Source organism: Hesperophylax consimilis, chromosome 1, assembly GCF_061612785.1.
Source record: "Hesperophylax consimilis isolate HC1 chromosome 1, BYU_Hcon_1.0, whole genome shotgun sequence".
Classification (NCBI taxonomy): domain Eukaryota; kingdom Metazoa; phylum Arthropoda; class Insecta; order Trichoptera; family Limnephilidae; genus Hesperophylax; species Hesperophylax consimilis.
Window position 1 is genome coordinate 31,033,449 of NC_142836.1, and position 9,249 is coordinate 31,042,697.

The 9,249-nt window shown below is 35.5% G+C and overlaps 1 long non-coding RNA gene across 2 annotated transcripts; it reads right to left on the reverse strand.

Annotated features, from left to right (window-relative positions):
* Positions 1 to 5,686: 5,686 nt before the first annotated feature.
* LOC149426629 (uncharacterized) lies at positions 5,687 to 8,973 on the reverse strand. 2 transcript variants are annotated; one of them, XR_016302870.1, is made up of 5 exons: positions 8,482 to 8,973; positions 8,141 to 8,245; positions 7,922 to 8,043; positions 7,227 to 7,820; positions 5,687 to 6,505 (listed from the first exon to the last, which is right to left on the reverse strand). It is a non-coding gene; the product is annotated as an uncharacterized LOC149426629 (long non-coding RNA). The 2 variants fall into 2 exon arrangements; XR_016302872.1 differs by having other exon boundaries at positions 5,687 to 6,519.
* Positions 8,974 to 9,249: the final 276 nt, after the last annotated feature.

Here is a 9,249-nt window from a genome sequence, read left to right on the forward strand (position 1 = left end):
CGATCCAATGACTTGGGGTAGGTCAGTTCTATTAGACATTAGACCAGAGGTTGTCAACCTTTTTGGGTCCATTGCCCACTTTCCAAGTAGGTATATATTTTTTTCAGCATCTACCCCCCCCCCCCCTTCCAATAAAGATCTCAACCACAGACAAATTGATAGACCAGCTAATCAGGGAAAGGGGAACAAACCACCGAGTTGACGTGAAGCGCGGGAGGCGGCGTGACCGTCTCCCTTTCTGTGATTTATCAATAAATGAATCTGACAGTGTACAGGCAACTCGCATTGTAATATCACCATTCAGTCCTCGAAAATAAAATCTGGTTACGAATTACTAGTCCTTTTTACAATGGCGCGCAAATTGTTGGCCTTGTAAAAAAATTTACTTAGAAATCCCAAATCGGGTAAACAAAAGTTCGGGCTTGTTTCCAGAATTGAATATTTTGCAAAACTATTTAGTTAGACACGTTTATAAATGTGTTATAATTTAACCAGCTCGCTCATTTTTTGCGTCGCTACACCAGGCGGTTTGTTTAAAAACGAACATTCATATCCTGCGTAGAAAAGTCCTACAATGTAATCCGCTACAGACCTTTGCCTTACTTTGCTTTTCTGCGCAGGGTCTGTTTATTTCAATGTGCGCTCTTCGGCGGTCGGTGTACAACTGACATCAAGCATTTTCTAACCCTTCCGGTGCCAAAAATAAGGTCACGCGGTTAGCCTCAAGCAGGTCGAAATGATGCTTAGATTTCATTTCACAGGGAAATTCTGTCGATTTGGATGACTATGATCTCAACAAGAAAGGGCTGAATTATCTACAGCGTTTAGGTAGGCGACACATTACGCTACACGCATCATGGCTTAGCCAATTTCATCATATCATTCGCCATATAGGTATTACCAATGGGAATGTATGGCGAGCGATATGACGAAATAGGCCAAGCCACGAAAATATAGCGCGCTTATAGCGTGGTCTGTCACAGGCTTTATGTTTATAAAAATTAAGTGCACAAAGTATGCACATCGCCCACCAAATCGTATAAAATAGCAGCCGTGGCGCTTATAACTCTTGATCGCCCAGCAAGTTAAATCACCCATTTGTGGACGATATTATATAGCCCATGTTGGGAACCACTGTATTAGACAGTGCGCTAGACTGGTAATGTTTGAAGCCCCATCACCCGTACAAATAATTAGATAAAACGCTTTGAGACGGGAGCAAAAATACCATTTCAACCACATAACAGATCTTCATTATTTCATCGAAATATTTAATCATTTGTACCCAAATTCTTTAGTTTGTAGTAGGTCAGTAAGTAAAAGATGCATTTTATATTCTGTTACCTACAATTCCTACTCAAAATCTGTTCAATATTCAAAGAGATCCGTCTTCTCCTAGTAATTACAGACCGATCTCTATATTAAGCATTCTATCTAAAATTCTGGAAAAGCTCGTCAAAGTAAGATTAATGAATTTCTTAAATAAGCACAAACTAATTTCACCAGAACAATTTGGGTTCCAACAGAAAAAATCTACTGAAAATGCGATAACAGATATGGCAGAATATCTGGCAAAGAATTTAGACGGAGGTAAAAAATGATAGATTTACAGAAAGCGTTTGACTCAATTTCACAAAAAATCGATTAAGGCGATGCACTACGTCGTGTAATATTTTAAATTGAGCCGCTATCAATAATAGCCCTTACGTAGATGAGGATAAGGTTTAAATTCCCGCTTAACACCATCCGCCTGTTTTGATTTATGCAAGAAAAAAACATGGCCAAAAAGTGCCTTTTATTTTATTTTGTGGATGTTCAGGCATAAATATAATTTTTTTTCCGATCATCTTATAAATAACTTAATTTGCCACATTATACAATAAAATCATAACCAAAAATGGGTTCGTAAGTAGGAGATTTTGAACTTTAAAGCAGTTTTCATAGGCCTTTACACTATTTTTTTCTGGGCTTATAAAAAGACTTATCTAAAAAATACTCGATTATTTCAAAGGCCAAGATGTATTCTAATCGCAGTATTCAATTAAAGCATCTGAAACATTTCTAGGCGACCAAATTTTCAAACCAAAAACACATGATTTTGCATTACTACGTATGGCATCGCCTTAAGGAAATTATAAATGATGGGTGTGAGAGGTATCCCACTCGCATGGTTTCAGAGATGTGCTTTATTTCAAATAAATCCATTTCAAATGGAAATGCAAAATGCAAAATGGGTATTTTACATTTTGCATTTTAAATGCATTTTTAAAAACCATTTTGCATTTTGCATTTTAAATGTTTTTCTCAATGCATTTTCCATTTTAAATGCTTTTTTGCAACATTCTTCCTACTTTCTCCACTCATCTTTTTTTCATAAGCCCCAAATATCAGTCGGTCCGCTATGAGAGATAATTTACATTAGTCAAGTTGCTCCCTGGTAGGAGGCCTGGCAATTGAGTAATACCATTACAAAAAATACTGATTCAAACACTGAACATGGCCGACGCTGTAATATTAAATGTTAGATAGTAGTTTCTATGTTTTTACGTTGGCAACATTAGTCCCGCGCAAATTTTTTGTGGTTTCATAATCTGTAGTCGTGGTGTTTTTGGATTTACCATCATGTAATATGTTTGTTCTACATTGATGTCCATTATTAAATGACAAAATTGTTTAAAAATTCTATAATTATTTTAATTGTTTGACCTGAGAAACCATTTTGCATTTTTAATGCATTTTGAAAACAGGTATTTTGCATTTGAAATGCTTTTCCAAAAACCATTTTGCATTTTCAAATGGAAAAGTTTTGACCCATTTCCATTTTGCATTTCAAATGGTTTTGGGTACCCATTTTGCACATCTCTTCATGGTTTGATGACTACCTCTCGGAAAGAACTCAATTGGTAAAGAACAATAGTAAATTAAGTAACACAGAAAAAAAATTGTTTGGAGTACCCCAGGGCAGTACCCTTAGACCAGGGGTGCTCAAACTTGAACTGCTGGCGATCTACCTCAATATTATTAGATTCCGATCGATCGACTCTGAGAAGCTGCAAGTATGTGTGATGCAGGATTGTCGTCTATGTAGGTAGGGTGTATCGTAGCGCAGGTATACGTGTATATATAGGGACGTTGCATAATTGCATGGCCACGAATCCACATAGAATTTGGAAGAACGACAGAAATTAGTTCGCATTATGCATTTTTTTTAGTCAAGTAAGGTGGAGGTCTGCACTAAAAAGTCAATAAAAAAACTTATATTAATTATTCGAAATTGCAAGTTTATTGGTTCTTAAAAAAAACAAACGAGTTCTAGTTTCTAAACTTAACTAAATAATGACTTTGGATGTTGAAGCGTGGCACTGCATGTCCTCAGCATACTTTTCATACGATGGTACGTAATTACCGAGTGCTAATCGCCAGCACGATGACATATGTTCGTCAGTTAGTCGATTGCGATATTTTGACATAATTATCTTCATTTCAGAAAATGCAGACTCGCACAAGTAAGATGACCCAAACATTGTCGTCAACTGAAGGGCGATTTGCCTTAGATTCGGATATTTATCTTCAGATATAAAATACCAGAATTTTGTGTCAGATGCTGTGGCTATAAGATGTATATCTGATATTATCTGCAATGTTCCAGAACACTCCGTTCAGTAACTCAGTCCGCTACATTTACAAATAAATAATAAAAAAGAAGGCATGAAAAATGGGAAATTTTTCTCGAGATCGACTCAAAAAGCACTCGCGATCGACCGGTCGATCGCGATCGACCGTTTGAGCACCCCTGCCTTAGACCAATACTTTTTCTTGCGTATATAAACGAACTATGCAAAATGGACCTAGGAAATGGGAAAATTATGTCATTTGCTGATGATACAGTTTTACTTTTCAAAGGATCTGAAACAGGTCTAGTAAAAGCATCAAAATGGCTAGAATGCAACACCTTGATATTAAATGCCAAAAAACATTCAGTGTTTTTTTCTATGAACAAAAGAGGCAAACCTAACAGTAACATAAATATAAAAGTTAATTTAAATGACATGTGTACCGTGTACCCCTGGAACACAAATACCTGACACATGCAAATGCCAAGACCTTGAAAAGGTGGAATTAGTCAAATATCTGAGTATTTTAATAGATGAAGAAGAGTTTTTTTGGATCATTCTTGAACATGGCTATCTACCTCTTTTGTTTTTTTCTTGTCAATTTTCCAATTTCCAATTTAAATTTTTTTTCTCTCATCAATTTTTTATAACTTCTATATAGTCTTCAGCTATATACAATCTCTGATGAGCTTTGAGAGCTGATTCGATATCTCTGGAATCAGTGACGTTCATAAAAAAGGAATGCCCAGGAATTAAAAAATGCATTGATGAAACGGATTTTTCTGTACTGGTGCTTTAAATATTAAAACTAATTTAACATTACGGTTATGACCGCCATAAGAGTGTGAATACAATAATAATTGTGTAATATTGTCACATATTTATAAAGGCGTGATCCTATCTCCCGTGCCCTCTGCCAGTGTCTCTCTCCAGCCAATCGAAACAGAATCCAGCAATAGTTTTGGCCGATGTTATAGAACCTGTTATCTTTTATAGAAAATGATGTTAAATGGAATCCATGGGAGAGGTAGCGTCTTTTCCACATCAAAAGATATTATAAAGCGATAAATTAAAGTCTTGGACACTTTTGGAAGTTCGTGTATTATTTATGTTTTACACTTTGAAAATGGCGGGTGATATCAAGAGATCCGTATTCGTCAGAGATTGCGTCGAGAAGAGACCGCCAACCAAGGGTAGAGAACCTAGCTACCCTTCCAGCCGGTCCAGTGTGGCCACCCGCAGCATATTAATGAATCTTCCCAGTGTGTCCGGGGTTGGTTGTTGCTTTTACAATATAGTTTCAATTTGGTTCTCAGTTTTTGCGCGATTGATGTCCCATTTCATTTTATAGCATGCCATTTGTTGAAAATTAAGATGATCGTCATGATAATTTTTTACAACTTATTTTTCAAGATCTACGGCACACTTCAATTTTGCAACAAATGCATCACATTTATTGTATAAATCCTTTTGTACGGGTTTCCTTCTTAAGTTATTTTTTAATAAAAAAATTACTTGTAGTATGCCAATGTCACTGGTATATCAGCTTTTATACATTTTATCAAATGTCATGCGTTAAGTAAGCCATACACGCTACGGTCTACCGGAGAGGTTACCTTCGAAGGTCTGCCTGCGCAGGTCAACCGTACATCGGTAGCGTGTATGGGGATATTCCGGTGTACCGGAGCGGTCTTCAGTTCTCTTTGCGATGGCATCGATTGCAGACGATGACGAGTTGGCGTTGATAGGCCTTGCGTTAATTTGAAAAAGGAAAACTTATAGTCATGTAAACTTATTAAATGAATTAAAATTTGAACCTGAAGATTTTAAAAACTATCTCAGAATGCACGAGAACACATACCTAAAATTACTTGCAATGGTTACACCACTGATACAAAAAAAGATACAGTTATGAGAAATAGTATATCCGCGCACGAAAGATTATCAGTTACTTTGAGATTTCTCGCAACTGGAAGAAGTTATGAGGATCTAAAATTTTCTGCAATTATTTCACTTCAAGCGCTTGGAAAAATTATTCCTGAAACATGTGAGGTCTTGTATAAAATTCTGAGAAGAGATTATTTGAAGGTGAGTTATTAAAACACTGTTACGGATAGTATTTATTTAGAAAATTACAACTTTAATTGAAAAACTACAAAAGTGTGACTGTCGCCTACAAATTATATATTATCAACACTGAAATTATTGGGGAATGTTGATGCAGAATCTGGAATCGACACAAGTACTTCCGCTTCAGCGTGCTAGTTTCCCTGAATTGTAGGTGTTTGCATTTGTGCAGAGTATGAATTGGCTTGGGGACTGTTAAGTGGATGGCTAGTTTGAAATGATTGAGTAAGATGCTCTGAATGTTGGCTGGAGGGAAAGAGAAGGTAAGGTGGGCTAGGACTTCCTGAAGAAACAAAACTTACAGGGGTATATGTCCTAGCAGGAGAGGATTGATAAACCTGTTGTCGATATTGCTGAACAGGAACATTAAGTTGATTTCGACTCAAAATATCTCTCATGTTTATGTAGGCGTGCTCGAGAGTGAGGTGTCCCATTTCTGCTTCAAAAAGTAAATCGTTAATAAGTTCTTCTGCAATAGATATTTGTTTCCTATCTAAAGTCCTCAGTTTCATGGCCACATTTTTGCCAATAATGTCACAGTGGTCTTCTATTAAGATTGGATGAGGACGTTTAAAATGATCTCTTACTGATTCCAATACTTCATTAGCTATGGTTTCTTCTTTCCTTTTTGCTTTACCCGGTTTTGGTGGGCGAGATAAATTATTATTTGACGATGTTGATTGGGTCTCGTTATTGTCCGATGATTCACTATTATTAGATGAATATTGTTGATTGGAAGTTGAAGAATCTTGAGAGTTGTCTCTCTGAAAACAAATAACTGTGATAAGTTCCTAACTGGTTTTTTCGTGCGCCCTTGAGGTGTTTTTGCACAAAAACGGCGCTATACAAGTCATCCAAGTATTATTATTTATTTATTATTATAATGCTAAATTTTATATTTCAGTTTCCTACATCTGAAGAAGAATGGAAAGAAATAGCAAAGATGTTTGAAGAACGATGGGACTTTCCCCATTGTCTCGATGCCATTGTTGGGAAGCACATTACAATTGTTCCACCGGCTAATAGTGGATCGTATTTTTATAATTATAAAGGACATCATAGTATGATTCTTATGGCAATTGTTAATGCAAAATACCAATTTGTACACATAGATGTTGGTATGAATGGTAGGATATCTGATGGAGGAGTTCTACAAAATACTGTATTTTTTGAAAAATACTTTGAACACCGCGAAGATAGTTCGAGAAAACTTTATGAATTATTTTAATCAGGAGGGAAGCAAGAGTACCATGGCAAGATGATCATGTAAATTAGGCTAAAACGAGTGAAGTAGTTCTAAATAGTTATAAGTTTTCGTGTAATTTAAAATGTAAATAATAATGTTTATTCAACTATAATGTATTTATACTAATTATAAAAGCATGGATGTTGTTATTACATGTGTGTGATTAAACGCGCCAATGAAGGGCATTTTTATAACTTTTGAATTGAGAAATTGCTGAAAACGGCTAATGTTTTACTTACCTCACAACTACTTTCGTCATCACTATCCAAGTTGGATGAAGATTCCCTGGAAGTGCATTGATCATGAACGAAATTAAATAAATCGTTGTACCACAATTTACTACAGTACATATCATCAGCAGATGCCCCAGACTTTAGAGATTGTTCATATTTCTTCTTTTCCTTTCTAACATTACTTTGCTGCCTCGAATAGTGTGATTGGTATTTGGTAATCCGATTGATGTAATTTACCAGCTCTATCATTGTCTCGTCACTCAAGCGGTTAGGCTCCCTGCTGGTTTACCCCGTAGATCTATTATGGTAGTACTCCTGATTTCGATTAAGGCGGTGTTTACTCTTTTAGTAGAAATTTGGAATGTTTCATGACATACGTAACACATATAACTGTTAATTTGATATTGCATGGCGAAGGGCTTTTTTGATACATTGGCTATATAAGTGTTTTGAGCATTATAGCGTGCCAGTTGACAACAATTTGTAAAAAAAACCCTCTTTTGTGTGCTGTGGACATTTTATTGGCGAATTTCCTTTTACACTCACACACACACCACACAGTTACTATGGTGGGTTATCCATCGTTACAGTGTCAGTATTCTGGAATATAAATAAATATAAGTTAGAATGCGCATGTACATACTTCTGAAAAAACATATGCCACACAAAATTTTACTGTAAAATGAAGGATGTATACTAGCCTCCAGCAGACAAAGCGTCTGACTTCCTACATATTCTGTACCCAGATTGTTCAAATCAACAGTCTTTCCTGCAAGACTCATTCGCTGAGAGTTGTCTATTTCCATGATACATTTGCTGTATTCTGGAATAAAAAATATCTCTTGAATAGTTGTAAGTAGGACATATTATGATTAATAATGCCTCACTACTGTATGTGTAAAGTATCATAGTGTACTGACCTCTTACTCTGACGTACGGAATACATAGTAAGTCAGGATGGTCCCATTAGTAGCACTTCCTGTACACCCAGAGTTGTCTATTTCCCAAGGTACCGGTACAATTTTCTGTAAATAAACGTGAAAGTAAAAATAGGTGCTTGTACAAGAGATTGGAATGTAACAGTGTAATATTTAATGAAGGGTTAACATAAAGTGACCTCTTGCAGCAGACAAGGTATCTCATTTCAGCTCCTTCACATTATATACTCTCCGGGATATCTGCGTGCCAAGATATAACTGCAGTATTCTGCAATTAAACATAAATATATGCATGCATGTATCATAAAAACCTTTTGATTTACCTTGATTACTATAAAAGGAAAATGACTGCATTTGGAAATTTTTTAATTTTAGCATTTTAATTTTGAATTACGTAAAATGAAAATTCGCTTTTTAAAACAATATTTCAATATAAATATTCGAAGCACTTAATCAATAAAAGTATTTGAAATTGTAAAAAACAAGGAATAATAATCAAAATTAAGAAACAAAGCAAAAGTGTTGATAAACTAACAACAAACGTAGAAACACGACACCTGACGACGCCGCGCTTTTTAAACGTATTTATTTAGTGATTTGACATTTGACCATAAATAAAACACTCTCGATTTGACGATAAATGACAGTTGCTTTAGGGCTGCCATTGTGCTATATTTATAATTCCCTTCTATATTATCGGGAAAACAATATTTGGTAAACTTGTCGACAAGTGGCTGGTTTATTTGGGGGTAAAATTCGGTTTATGGGAGTCACTCGAATAACCGAAATTGAACTTGATTTAGACTAATTTAGGGCTGGGGAATCCGAATCTGTAAGAATTAGGTGGGGGTCGGCACTATTAACTGAGTTATAGGGTTTTGAAATTTCGTACGCGATACATAGAAACCATGTTTTATTTATCAATTATGACATAAGAAAATCAAATTAATGACTATATGCTTTTGAAATTTCAGTAGTGCCAACCAAAAAAAGAAAAGTGTTGTCATATAATAATAATATTTTTTTACAAAATAGGTTAGGTTTTTAGTTTAGGTTAGAGTAGGCAGAAGAACATGGGAAAAATGTATTAG